The sequence below is a fragment of the Scleropages formosus genome, chromosome 4, assembly GCF_900964775.1.
Source record: "Scleropages formosus chromosome 4, fSclFor1.1, whole genome shotgun sequence".
Classification (NCBI taxonomy): domain Eukaryota; kingdom Metazoa; phylum Chordata; class Actinopteri; order Osteoglossiformes; family Osteoglossidae; genus Scleropages; species Scleropages formosus.
Window position 1 is genome coordinate 23,777,075 of NC_041809.1, and position 15,267 is coordinate 23,792,341.

Below are 15,267 nucleotides of genomic sequence, written 5' to 3' on the forward strand. Positions count from 1 at the left end.
GCCCTGCAACCTGTTTCATGCTGTAGTTCATCTCCTACATTGCCCTTTGTGGTTCATTGCTGACTCCGCTACCTGATTCATACCCTTGTGCTGCACCACTGTTTGTAGTCATCATTGATGCTAGATGCCTTATTTTAAATTAGTATATTAACAACCTGCTTTCTATATTTACTATGGCTTCAGTTCATGCTCCAGTTCACCACTATCTTGGGTATTTGGTTGACAGTGATGCGACTGTTCACCCAGTGCTAGTGTTCAACACTGCTACACAGCCCATGTCAATCTTCATTGTTCATCACTGTCATTTGCTTTGCACTGTTGTGTAATTCGCCATCAATCAGCACTATTTTGCGGTGCACAGCAGTACCACCAACACCACTATTCTTATCACTCAGTTCGTTAATCATTTGCCCAAATTAATGATTATAATCAAATACTTCCAATTCCTGAATTATTACTTATTTCTTATGTAATTATTTCTGTATTTCATAACGTTAGGGCAGCGACACGTTTTTTCATTTCAACATACAGTCTGTAAAAGATGCAGAAAACCATAGAAATTTCTTCAGAAACAGCATTTTTAGGCTATTTTTAGAATAAAAGTCATAAAAAATATATTGGAGTGCTGATTCCAATGTGCCAGTCCTCTTTGGGAAACAGCTGACATCAATTTGCTGAAGTCAACTCAGACACCTTAGAGTGCTTTCTTCAAGAGCAGGAGCAGATCAACAGAAATAACTCTGTTGTTTTTCAAAAAGCATATGCTGAGACTGAATTTCCTCAATAAAATCATCAGCTGAATTAGTAAGCAAAGTATGAAATTATGTAAGTTCTGTTATAATTTTCTGAACCTGATATCTTTGTGTAGGATGACTTACAGCTTCTTGGGTTTGTTAAATACATAAATGCTTATAAAGGACAGGGTAACACATTCACATATGTAGCAGATGCTTTTCTTCAAAGTGACTTCTAATGAACTCTCTGTAGTGTTATCAGCCCACACACCTTATTTACCAAGGTGGCTTACACTGGTAGATACACTGCTCACAATGGGTCACTCATGTATACATCAGTGGAACACACTCTCTCTGTGTCACTCACACTATGGGTGAACATGAAGAGCATGTCTTTAGACTGTGGGAGAAAACCCACACAGACATGGGGAGAACATGCAAACTCCCCATAGACTGGCTGAGGATTGAACCCACATCCTCTTGCACCACCCAGGCATTGTAACACAGCACTGCTTCTCACTGTGCCACCATGGCACCCAGTAATAAGATCAGAGACATGTGATGTGTACATCACAGAGAATGAAAGAACCTGATAATCACCTGTCTAACTGCCAAGCAGGTGTGAACCTGAACAAAGCTGTCACAGAGTCCACTGCTAACACTGGGTCTCAACACATGTGGTAAAGGCACAGATCTGTAGTCTATGCTTTGCTGGCAAAGTGTTTCATGCTGAAATCTTGCAGAATCAGAGTGTGAGGAAGCAAGATGGATGGACCTTCAGAGGCTCTGGCCTTGGACTGTCTGGGAACGTTCAAATCCAGGCTGGTCCCTGCTCCCCCACTGTGTACAAGTGAGCAGCTGGTGTAAGGAGCAGGAAGCTACAGCAATCTATTACTGCCCAGCCAATGAGTCTCGGCACCCAAACCCCCATCCACCTTGTCATCACTACATTTGACATTATAGTCAGCTCTCAGGAGGCAACCTGAAACACTTTTTTTGACAGTTTTAGACATTGCAGAATCTTGAATATTTCTTTGTGGGGGCGAGAAAAACATGTACAAGAACATTTGCTGACTAAAGAATAACACATGCCAACAGAGTCCGAAGGGTCCTTACAGTTGGAAAAGAGAAGCATGTATGTTAATAAATCTGTAGTATAACTCATGCTGTTACAGTCTGTTTGGTGTACTATGGAATTTCCACAGGAGGGTATAACCAGGAGGGTAGTACTGTTAGGAACGAGGACGGGGGAGAGTGCCTTATTCCCTGTCAAGCTCTCATATGCACCTCCAGAACTAAATGAAACCTGAAATCTAACAAAACACTGTGGTCGTGGGAAATGTTAAGCAGTGTGGACCCAAAAGACCCTCCAGTGTGAGATGGAGAGGGCGAGGATGGTGTTCTCAAGTGATGAATAGGGATACAGGTGTGTGAAACGTTAAAATAACTTGCCCCTGTGCCTTGGACCTGATGGAAATATCCAGTTTGGAGATCCTCTTTGCACAGGGCAAGCAGAGGAAAAAAAAACTGAAGCATTCACAAAAAAAGTCTTGGAAAACAGATCACAGTTTGGCAAGGTTCAAGACCAACACCTGAAATTGTAGTTTTTACATTTGACCCAAGTTTTTCCATACCTTGGTGCAACGTGCTTTGATCAGCATTTTGGAGTTCTGATGAGGTGAAGACAAGCGCTGAGCTCTGGCTGCAAAGCTAGATCACACCAGACAGGCCACATGTGTTCAGAAGCATGCACCAACTCGGCTACATCAAGTGCCTTAGCCTTTATAGCACAGCCCTCAAAATACTCCATGTCTCCACATAAAATATGTCTATCTTACCCCCTCCAAAAACTTTTCCAGGCTACTTTAAAACAATACTGGTCAGAGGTAGTGCCAGCGTACAGAAAATAGTCACCATAAGATCAATTTTTCCAGCCACTTCTGCTTTCTGTTTCTGTTCTCCTTTCTTTGAGCAAGTGATCTAGAGCTTGATACAGGTCAAGTGAGTCCGTTTATTTCCATCTTGAGTTTATGCCCTCAGTACAATGAATTATATTGGGAAGGGAGTAGTCCACAGGCTAGAAGTGGACGTAGTTTAGATAAGCTAAATTCCACCTCTGTTGCAGGGATATTTAGATGCATGGCGGTCAGGGGGGAGAACAGGGGAAGCGACAAACCCTTATTATGGAGTTGGGAAGGAAGAAGATTGGTGAGGTGAAACTTGAGTCTATTGCATTAAGGCAAACTGGTGCTATAGGACTGGGATTTTTAATTATTTGGTCTGCCACTGAGGAATGTTTAAATGAACCAAACCATTTGGACCAAAAGCTTTTACTGTGGTTGAGTTACACCTAAATCACTTGGCGAGGTGACATATTGTCCAAATAACAACTTCCAGCATTTAGGAGAAGAGGTGCGGTGAAAACCAATACAGCCGTGGCCCTTGTGCAGAGAGGACTTAGTTAAGAACAGAGTTCTGTACAAGGAACTCTGGGTGAAAGTGTGTGATTGTTTATCATAAGCCATTCACATGAACAGCACACCAGTCTGCTCAAGAGTTTGGTGAACTGGTACATACTGACACAAAAAGTACACACTCACCTGCTTGAGATTCTGCTTTTAAATTCTGGGTTTTTCTTTGACAGCACTGTATTACCCCAGAAGTGGAGGATTTAATAAGCACAAAAGTACTATCAAATTGCTGCTGAGGTATTTCAGGAGGAAGCCAAACTCAGGTCAACCCTGACTTTATTTTCCGCATGACAGTAGCAAATCATCACAAACAAAAACATCTAGTGGCTGTAAATCTGAAGCACTACTGACTTTCTTCTAACTCCTGCAGAGGTCCGTTTTCCGTCTTTACCTTCTGACCGAGGAACAAAAGCTGATCTGTATCTTCTCCTTAATATCTGAAAGAAGACCTGAATTGGAGCTGTAAGTATCCATTCGTCATCTTCTGCATGAATAAAGGCAAGGCTCTATTTCCTCGACAAGTATTGAAACAAGAATAGGTGTAGGATTTATTCTTCTTTCAATATTTGTTGAGGATATAATATTTGTAGAATACTTGTATAGGATTATCCTTTTTTTTCCTTACCTTCTGAGTGTGGAGCAACAGAAGAGGTCTGTCTTGTCCTTATCATTTCAACATGCAACCAAGGATTCAATGAAACTGGTTTGGAGACATTAAGAGGGCCTGCAGGAAACAGGTGCCTTTGCTAGATTACTGATTAACATATTTAATTAAATTTCAAATTTGTTGTGTTATTATTGAGAGCTAATTATGGGGAAATGAAATAACATGCCAGCAAAGTTCCCACCAATATTCATTATCTGGTTTATCTCTGAACCTGGCATGCCTCAGTGTGTCATAGGTGGTTTGTTGGCTCTGTGCAGTACTTTAAACCGTTCTTTTTGTTTGTCTGACATTTGAAGACTAATAGTTTTAATTGCTTTATATTTAACCAAGACTTTCAGCATTATGAGCAGTTGTTTATAATCTATGTGTTCATGATGAATGCATCATTACTGTGAAATGAATGGTGGATTTGCTGCCTAGGCCAATAACGCATACAGTAACAGGCAAGTCAGCGAGACTCTCGTAGGGAAGAGACTGAGTACAGAGCAATTACTCCATCTGGAAGGGCTGAGTATGCCAGGCCCAAACTATTCATCATGGTGAGGTCTGTTTGCACTACAGGACCTCTTCTGATTGCATCTTTATTTACAATCGACTGAAAAATCTGAGAGGGTTATTTTTCTGTTCAAGGGGAAAAGAAAAAAACATTTCTTCAGATGCTTGCATTCTTTATGAATGCCTTTTTATTTCTAAATAGCAGTAGCTGAGAGGTGCAGATGGTGTTTTCAGAGTTTATTGAACAATGAAGAAGTGTCTAACTGTTGTGTCAATGTCCATGTTTTCAGTACAGGGGCCTCTTATTCAGCTGCTCTGCACCTTTACTACAACAAGTAGCTGTATAATGAAGACTAATTTGTTCCGTTATACAGACACTTGTCAGACTAACTTTTATGCGAGTACACAACCTTTACTTCCCTGTAGTTTGCCATGTTCAGCTTCTTGGAATCTGTCTAAAATATGAAATATTTTTATGTTATTTATTGAATTAAATGGAATGAAAAATAGACATCAGTGGAATTGTAACTTAAACGGTAATTCAAAAACAATTTTCCTAGATATTTTTTAGAAATTTCTGGATGGCTGAAAAAAGTAAAAAAAAATACTACACTCGTGCTGGAAGTCTGGGAGTTGTTAATGCTGGGAAAGTTAAAGGTCACCCAGGGGTGATGTAAAATGCAGAATGAAGGGGCTCTGAATGGGTCACCCCCCTCAGCTGGAACTGCAGGGAGCAGAGGTTACTGTAAGACTCGTGTGAGCACACTTTGTTTTGGAAAATGGCCTTAGTGTAATGTGAGGTCACCACAAAGAGTCTTTGGAATTTTTTTCTGGAAGTGGAAGACAAAACTTTCTCGATGTATGGCTCACATTTGTGCAGAAACAGGTTTTGGTTTCTATTTTCCCACCCATCTTTACATGTGCACAGATGGGGCTGGGTTTCCTAGGCTGAATCATCTTTCAGGAACAATGCTGAGGAAGGAAGACTCCATTTGCTTCCTCTGCCACAACATCCCCAATTCTTTCCCTCACTCCTCGGCTGGATGTAGCAAAAAACAAAAAGTCACCTTGCTTCTTTTTCACCCTTGTTACTGTAACCTTGCAGCACAGCACTAGCTAGGCACTAGGCCCAGTTGTCCTCCAAAATCTGGGCCTTGGCCATGGATCAGACCCAGCGGCTGAGAAAAGTCCAAACAAGCCCAGCATACTTCAAGTGGAAAATATTCCGATTCGTAGTTCCATCTGCTTTTACTTTAGAGAACGATCCTCCACCTAAATAAAGATCCCTCCTGTGTGCTTTTATTTTCCAACCTCCAATCCCTCCCCTTGCCATTCTGTTATTTATTCCTGCAAGTACATTAAGTCAAGTGATCTCAAACAAGTATATGTATACTTACCTGCCCCTGTTCTTCCCTCATTTCAAATAAAACTGTCCTCAGTTCAGGACCAAACAGTTCTGGTTCTTACCTGTGACTCATTGCACTTTTTTTTCTTCTTCACCATGTAAGCCACCAACTGTAGATGGAAAAGTACAGCTGAACTAGGGTATAATCTCCTAATGCCCATGTTCATTTACTGATTACTAGACTCAGTTTGGAGCCATAATACCTACTAGGGTGTCAGTCCCTATGCTGAGCAAGAAAGAGTCCAGGTTGCTACAGGTTGCTTGAAATTTGCTCATTTTATAGTTAGAATGGCATTGTAGCACAAGGATGTGTTTTATTTCAGTCTTTTCTCTCAGGCACTGGATAAATCCTCCAGACTGTTTCAGTACTCAGCAGTTAATTTGTGTTTGTCTATGAGTTTGATCGCGCGTGAGAGAGACTCTTTTACAATTACATTTATTCAGTTGGCAGAAACTTTTTTCCAAAGTGACATAGAACACCAAGTAGACAAAATTGCATTCAACAACAAATAGATGCAGACACACAGTAATTTCTTTTAAGGGACGGATTTCCTTGAAATGTTTTTGTCAGCCACTTCCTTCTCTTGTTGTTTTTGACTTCCAGAACAGATGCTTCTACTGTGCAACCCAGCAACCCTGAAGGAACCTGCTAGCAGAGAAACCTGTGCTACATTGACCTCATAATTCAGGGAATAAAACAGAGAACATGCTGAGAAACATTTGCCAAGTTGCCAGACATGCTTTCTCCATTAGGGATGTTAAAACCTGTTACTAATCCAGTTTGTTGCTGACCTCTACTCTCCACATGACCATGTCTCACCCACGGTCATGTTGTAATTGACAGGCACAGCCAGAATGGAACCTGTCATATGGTCAGGACCATTTTGCCTGTGTTTAATTCAATTAGTAAAGCTCTATCATCAGTGGTGCCTGGCCTTGTCCCAGCCAGTTGTCCATACTGTGCCGTACAGTAGTCTGTGAGTAGTGAGGTATCTCTCAGTTGTACATATGCAGAGAAGCATGTGTGCAGTCAAGATCCAATAAGTACCCTTGAGCACAAAAGTTTGAATTATGAATAAATAAACCACTATCCTCCCTTCTGACAGGACTTTTGAAAAAAAGAAAATCTGAGTCTAAAGTGAAAATATTAACAAATAAATACATATATAAAATGAAAATAACAATGACCTTTTAATAAACTTCTTTTTTAAAATAATCCTTTAAAAATATTGTTTATGAATACATAATTTCTCAGTAAAAAATATATGATTTATTTATAAATAATTCTATTCATGGGGGTGCGATGGCACAGCAGGTTTGGTTGGGTCCTGCTCTCTGGTAGGTATGGGATTCAAGTCCTAGTGGAGTTGCCTTGATGTTCTGTCCAGGGTGTGTCCCCTCCGGCTCCAGCCTTACGCCATGTATTGCCGAGTTAGGTGCTGGTTTGCTGCGACCCCGCTCCGGATAAGCAGTTTCAGACAGTGCATGTATTCTATTCATAATTTCTTAATGCAGGATAATTTTTTAAGTTAAATTAACTTATGTTATTATTCTCAGCAACTGAGAAAAGTTAATAAAAGTTAATAATTTTCCAATTCAACGGTTTTCTGATGCAACTTGGACAAGTTCTCTCACTGTCTTGAGACTTGGATTAACAATACTTTCATCAGAAAATCAGTTGTTTACCTACAAAGCTGCCTGCTGTTTGTTTCCTTGTCTGCATTCTCATTCTAAATAGTTTAATTTTTTGTGATTTAGTTTGCACATAATACTGTATCAGCAAAGGTGCATGGTGTCACCCAGCTATAACTGAATGCCAAAAAATTGCTGTGCCAATAATAAAATCACAACTTGCTTTGATTAGTTGTTGCAAAAACTGGAAGGTTTTCACCTTTAAGTGCCTCCAAACATCAGAAACAGCGCCTCGGATATATATTTAGATGCTTACAAGCTTTTATTATGGCTCCAAGATGTCTCCTTCCTTTTTCTCTCTCCGGCTGTTTTGTCGCATTATTGCATCAGGTCTCAGTGCTGTGACTGGATGATAAATTCCATTGTCTCTCATTGATCTATTGATCCCACTGGTGATAGCTCTTGGTGGTCCCAAGAGAGGCCACGCAGCATAACTGCTCACGTTTCATCCCACTCGATCCAGACCTTGCATTCCATTGAAAAACCACAAGACAGACCTCCTGGAGCAGGGTTTGGAAGATGGGGGTGGCTGAAGGATAACAAGCCAAAAGGTTGTGGGAGCTTAAGGGGGATATGTTGGGCTCAACCTCAGCACATGACGTAGTCTTGCATGCAAGACAGGCACCCTAGGAGACATGAACCAGGAAATGATTGCAAGCTTTGTGATGCATCATTTAGCCATCACCGCAGTGATGTCACTCTTTTGCCACTTCAACGGGTCTGACTGCACCAATGAGGTGTGGAGATAATCGTGGTGATTCACTTGGACCGCCGGAACATCAATATCTCCTTCTCATGCAACTCGCCTTACCCCTGAGATGGCCAGTGGTTGTACAATTATGACATTCTGCTTTCTCTGAAAACCACCATGTAGACAATGACAGGGCAGTCCAGGGAGATCAGCTTTGACAATCACAATGTTTGTAACTGGAAGACTTGTTTTGCTGTCTGGAAAAAAGTTATAATTATTCCCATACTCATCACCAAAGCTTTCTCTTTTTCCCAGAATGAGTTACGGTACACAATGAAAGACTAAACTGGTACTCTCATTAGACATTCTTTTTTACTTTATTTCATCCTGAAATGTATCTTTCTAAAAGTGTGAAATGTCTTCTGGAAGTATCTGAGACCCCTTTTACTGGAGAATGAAAAAAATACATGAAACATAGCCTGCAATATATAACAGCACTGGAACTGGCTCCATTGAGTGGTACTTCTCTCCCCATTTTATTTGGGCAAAATTTGCTGCTCCCCATAGTCTTTTCGTTAGCTTATGTATTACTTTTCTGGACGCACTGTAAAACACAATGGCCATAAAATCGGGTGGAAAAAGTGTATGAAAAAGTGAAAAGAAAAATAGGTCTGTTCACAGTTATAAATCACAGGGAGACTCTTAGGTCACGGTAACGGTACAGGCTAATGAACCCACCCAACCCTGCACCACCACAATAATCACTTAAACACCTGCACTGAGTGGTCTCAGTGGATGAGATAGATGGTATATAACTGTCAAACCTGAGCGCATACACCGTGGTCTGTCATTACACGCAGCAAGTGCTTTGAAAACTTTTCACAAGTCTAAATCATAGGAAAGTTCCCATGAAAGGAGCTTTAATCACAGTCAAGCTGCAAGTTGAAGTTATCATTAATTTTATGCCAATATAAAGGGTTGGGGGGTGCGGTGCCACAAGGGGTTTGGCCAGGGCCTGCTGTGTGGTGGGTCTGGGGTTCACCTCCTGCTTAGGGTGCTTTCTGACACACTGGTGTCCCATCTGGGGTGTGTCCTCTCCCTCTTCAGCCTTGCACCCTGTGTTTCTGGGCTTGGCTCTGGTTTGCTGTAACCCTCCTTGCAACAAGCAGTTGTAGACATTGTGTGTGTGTATAAAGGGTTGTTTCTGCAGATAACCATATGCTTCATGGAATTTTCACCCATAATGGCTAATTTGAATGGTGCCCATTTTGGAAGGACTAGGCTGCTGGAGAAGACAACAATACAAAGTGCTTTGAGATCTTCAAAAATATGTGCATTGACCATACATTATAAATTTAAATAACATCCTAAACATTATGCTGGTGTCACTCCAGTAAGGTTTAATTCAACAGTGCTGGTTTAATGAAAAACACACACACACACATTTTCAGAACCGCTTGTCCCATACGGGGTGGCGGGGAACCGGAGCCTACCCGGTGACACAGGGCGTAAGGCCGGAGGGGGAGGGGACATACCCAGGACGGGACGCCAGTCCATCACAAGGCACCCCAAGCGGGACTCGAACCCCAGACCCACCGGAAAGCAGGACTGTGGTCCAACCCACTGCGCCACTGCACCCCCCAGATTGAAAAACATATATCTTGAAATAATGTTTTGAAATAATTATTGCTGACATTTTTGAATGAAGCTGCAGTGATCTTAGTTTGATGAATTTAGCACTGGAGAAGATCTGGAAAAGGCAGATTATTAAAGTATATTAGAGCAGGGGGAGTACAGTCTAAACATAGAATGACGGCTCTCTGGTCATGGTGCACAGTGACAGGCGTAACTGAGCTCAAAACCACACTCCTACAACATCAAGGGTTTGAGCCCCTCTTTTCTGGGGTAGTGTGCAGGACGGGTGTCTCCTCAGGGCTGATTATATGTCTGAGAATCCAGGACCAATATAGTAATGGATGGGGATGGGAGATGGGCAGCTCGGTTCACCAAAAATAATAGATTTTTTACCGTGGAGCCCAGCAACCATTAGTTGGTCTTTTCTTTTCTCTTTTCACAGAGAAAATGGGGCATCCTTGGCTCTTCCTCTGTTCTTCTGACCCATCTGTCTTGTCCGCTGATGCCAAATGCAACACTGGTTCTGAATGTAAATCTGTGACTTGGTATCTGGGATAGGAAATGAAGCAAGACATCAGTGTTTGTTTTCTCACTGCAATGCTTTGCACAGTGTCTAAAATGACCAACACAGCTTCACAATTTTCATCACTGCACAGTGAGGGCCAGTTACATTTTACATATTTTTTATAATTACATCATTATTCTAGAGATTATGAAGGTCCAATTAAACAAAAAGACTGGAGCAAGAGAAAGGCTTTGTAGACTGTCACCAACATGGCACTCAGTAAAGGTACTCTGGATCCTTCATTCATTCCATACCACACTAGTTACCCTCTTGGTCACAGACAGGCAAGGATGCTTTCATAAAAGAGGTAGTCTTAATCCTAACAACAGAAGTGAAAACCATTAAAATAAGATGGAAAAACAAAACTACTGATGTCTCCAGTGTCCTGTGGTCTGATTTCAGAAAAACTCCCCAGCTCAACAATTGCAAGAATCAGATGTCAGACATCAGCATGGCTCTAAATTGTCTTCTTTTACATGTGTATACTTTAAGTTTGCTTTAAGATTGATTCTTTTCAAAATGACCTTGATCAGTGGAACCATTCCATCTTTCATTCTCCTAGAAGGAGAAATACAATATTGCCTTTCAAAGTATCTGTGGAAATGCTGCAAAGGTTTTCTCATCTTAATACGCTGCATGCAAATGGTCATATTTTTCATGCTGTTTTTGTCACAAAATCTCACATGTACAAATTGAAAAAGTTGGTCATGGCACTGCCAAGTAACTGAAAGCCTAACCACGTTCATGACCCAGAAGAAAGAGTAGTGTTGCACCTGTGGAAAAAAAATGCTTTGCTATAAACCCTCCTGCCGTAACTTACCAGGTTATTTTTCCCTGTTAAGTGTATTCATAATGTAGCATAACCAGAGAAGATGATCTTTCATCACCTGTTCCAAGTGCAGTCCTTGTCTGAGAGGCTTATGCCCCTTCCTCTGCTAAGTCAGGGTATGTCAAAGGTAACCACAGAGGGAAATCGATTAGGTTTGTTTTTCGTTGTTTGCAAATGATTCCTTGTTCAAGTGCAGTCTTTGTTTATAGTCACCCTTGATTAACATTACATGCTTCTATTAATCAACAAAAACCTTTTTTCCTTGTGGCAGTTTCTCTCAAAAAATCTTAAAATCAGCATTCAATTCTATATCATTTAAAAGTGTTTCCTCTGGTTCAGAGAGCAATAGTCTTCCCAAGGATTTCATGATTCTCTTTTGTCAACTGAGCACATTGCTCCACTGAAAAAAAATAGATTAATTACTTGTGTACTCACCATGTAATCCAGGATGATATACAGTATTTTGTGTTGGAAAATGACATTACCCAAAATCTTAATCGTTAGAACATCAGGACAATACATATTTGGAAAATCTCATAAATTTTTTTTTAAAAGCATCAGCGAGCCTACAAATCCTGGTCTCGCCAAAAGACTAGCAACAACATTCCTTTTACCTCGGAAAAAAAAATCCAGCAGCTATTATTTTTTATTTTTTACACTGTGTTATTGGCCAATGACTTCTTTACACATCCTCAGTATGCGCCAATGGCCCAACGTTCCCGCTCCCATTCATCCTCCATCTTTGGAGCCCTGGCTAAGCATACTCCTGGGATACAGATGTATTCACAGCTGTAAGTCCCCCTTTCCATGCACCCTTGCTTTTCTAACACAAAAGGAGAAAACATCTGAACACCTGGGGGAAGGACAGAGGTAGCTCCAGCTCCAGGCCATTTAGACTGAGTGAAGAGGGGTTAAGAATTAGCTGGATAATAATAGAAACAATCTTTATTGAAATCCTAATATAAGTCCAATATCAGAGGAAGCTGCTTTAATTAATCCAGATCCGTGGTGGATAGACACATATGTGTAATTTGGAGTGTAAGGGTAAACTAATATTTCTATATTTCTTATGTGACACAATATCTGTTCTCCCTAACATCAACAATGTTCTCTCAAAAGCCATTGAGCTCTCAAAACTAACACTGAAGCTGTATCTAAACATAAATGCATTTTATCTTGTTTGAACAGAAGTAAAATACAGTACATACTAAATCCATTTGGATGCTTTGATAAGAAATCTCAGGAGCAATTATCTAAGCACCATTTCTAGACTTATTCACATCTTTAAAAGCTTGACTCGAAATGAAGCCAGTTGGAAAAAAACATCAGATCTGGCAGAGACAACTAGACATACTATCTAGAAATGCTTTTGGGTTTTCGTCTTCTGCTTTTTCTTGTTTGTTGTTTTACTGTAGCATGCATCAGTGATTACAGATGTGGAGAAAAATGCAGCAAAAAGAATGAGGAGGGGGAAGGACGAGTGGTGGAGTCAGGTTTGGGAGGGGGTGCAGAGGAGGCGGTGTTTAGTTTACACAATTTAGCAATCAGTCTCATCGCCAAAAGAAACATGGGTGGAAAAAAACAAACAGGCAGTTTGCCGCTATTTGAACCCAGCCCGAGTTATGGGTTATTCCCACCTGGGGCCTCTGGCAAACATGCAAGACACATGCAAAGTTGCAATGTTGCAGGTACTGCATTCGTCCAGTCTCTGGTCATTGTTTTTGTTTAATCTCCCTTGAACCAAATAATTTGCTGTAATGGAATCATTTTGTATGCATTGTTTTTCTGAAATGGCTTGAAATTAGTGGTACACCTTTCATTCAGTTATCTGGAATGCTCAATAGCTTCAGAAATGTGAAAATGTAGTTAAATAAATAGTTGGTCCCGAATTCAGAGTTTATTTTTACTATGCTTTCCACCTTGTACTGTACCTGAGGTGGAAGAAACAGAGAGACACTCCCTCATGTTATAAAGTGGTAAACAGGTTATGCTCATGCTGGCTTTTCAACATGATGTCAGGGGTGGCCAGTGATGGTGCCAGCAGAGTGTGCTGTCTGTTTTGAGCTCCAAATCGAGGTCCTGGAGACAGAGGCATAGCAAGAAGTCTGACACGCAATGATGGCTTGTTGGAAGGTGGATTGCCAGATGCCAGGTGGGATCCATCAGCACTTTCATTTCTCCCTCCAGTTTTGCTGTTGCATCTGGTCTGCAGGGTGCAAAGAGATCCGAATGGCAGCACAAATGTTTCTACCCTCTAGAGAAGATGTTGTTCTGTGTCCCCCAAAAAGGAAATCCTTCCATGCAAACCAGGAGGAGGATAGGGAGGTCAGGCAGTGGTCAAGGTGTCAGGCCTGATCTAGTTCCTTTTGGTTCTGCAAGAAAGACCATAGGATCACATGTCAACGTACACTTGACATCAAAAGCAAATGAAAATACCACTCTGCTGCAGCTCTCACAAAGAAGGCCAAAATTCTGACGGTTATCTCTGGTGCCTGGATACTTATGTTAAAGGTATAGATGGGCCTCGGATGCCTGCCAGAAAGATAAGTCAGATTCTGTGATGTAGTATCAGCTTTGCCCCTTCTGGTTTATTTTGTGAAAAGTTCCAGAAACGAACTTTGGAACAAATTGTCCTTGCCCAGACATAACCTTGATAATCATGAGCTACGTGATCCTGGGTTGCTACTAAGACTCTAATGTATCAAAACCCTGAGTCTTTCTCAGTACCGCCTGCAGTCAAGCACAGTCTTCAATCTTACTGTTACTCTTCTCCGATTACTAGCCCTGAATGTCTTCCCACAAAAAATTTTGCGCCGTTACACCACAGAATTTAATCTTTCAACATTTATAAATAACTACTCAAAAATTTTGGTCTTTTCCAATTAATTTCTTTCTTCTGTGAATGCTTCATTTTATATGCTCCTTTTCACCATATAACAGCTTCTAAATTATTTTCTCATTTCCAGTTCATGTCTGCAGACCAAACAGGACTTTTGATGCAATGTATGTTTCTCTGAAATGTTTCTATACTTCAGAGATGAACACAATTTTGCTGTATTGGATATGTTTATTTGTTAGGGTCAACTGGAATGCAATGTTGCCATGTAACCACAAAATCTCTCACCTTGGGCCAGCAGTGCCACAGACTTTTACTTCAATTCCATAACCTTAACTACACCATCTTAGACCGTGCCAGGCACATTTCCAGGACTTGCACTGCTTTGAAATAGGTTCATCCTGTCAAGCTGAAGAATTTGCCTCCTTTAACTTTAATCCCTTTTTTTGTACCTGTTTTCAGGCCAAGTCATTTTTGGTTTTATTCCTTCTCAGTTTTAACTGTGAACCACTCTCCAAGCAAAACTACACATGCCTTGCAAAGTACAATCAGTATAGGTGCAAGACAAATATCTCCCTGGTCCATCATCATTCACAGGAAAATTCTTTATCAGAGAAACAAAAGAGACGAGATTAATAATAGTAGAAATCTGTGTTTGAACCCATGAAAATCATGCTATCCTACATTGTTCTGATGCTTTTTCTCCTCTAGTCCCACAGCTAACCATCTCCGGTCTTTTCATGACCATGACTCCTCCATCAGGCTGGAATCATGATAGGAAATCTTCTGTTTTCTTTCATTATTTCAACTTCAATTATTCAGTCATTCTTTATCTAGACACCTTTATCAAGGGAGCTGTACAGTGAGGATGCTACAGTGTATTTCATAAGGTGAAAACGGCTGTACTTCATATAATCCACATTGTTTCCACTATATTAAAGCATCAGCTACACCCAGACTCAAATGGAGAGTAGTGTGTACTGTGCTGTGTTAAGGAGAGGCAAACGTAGCCCAGACCTTAAAGATTCAAATCCTAGGGAACCTTTTTAACACAGCAAAAGTATTTAATCTAAGGTGCTTCAGAAAATGTCAGAAGATGCTAGAAGTTTACATAAAAAGGTATGACAGGTTCAGCAAGTAAGAAATATAATCATCTTTGTCTGAAACCAAGTTGGAGAAAAGAATTTATCGTATACGACAAAATCTCGTTCTATGTTACCCCCTTCCACTTCCCATCTGACATTTTC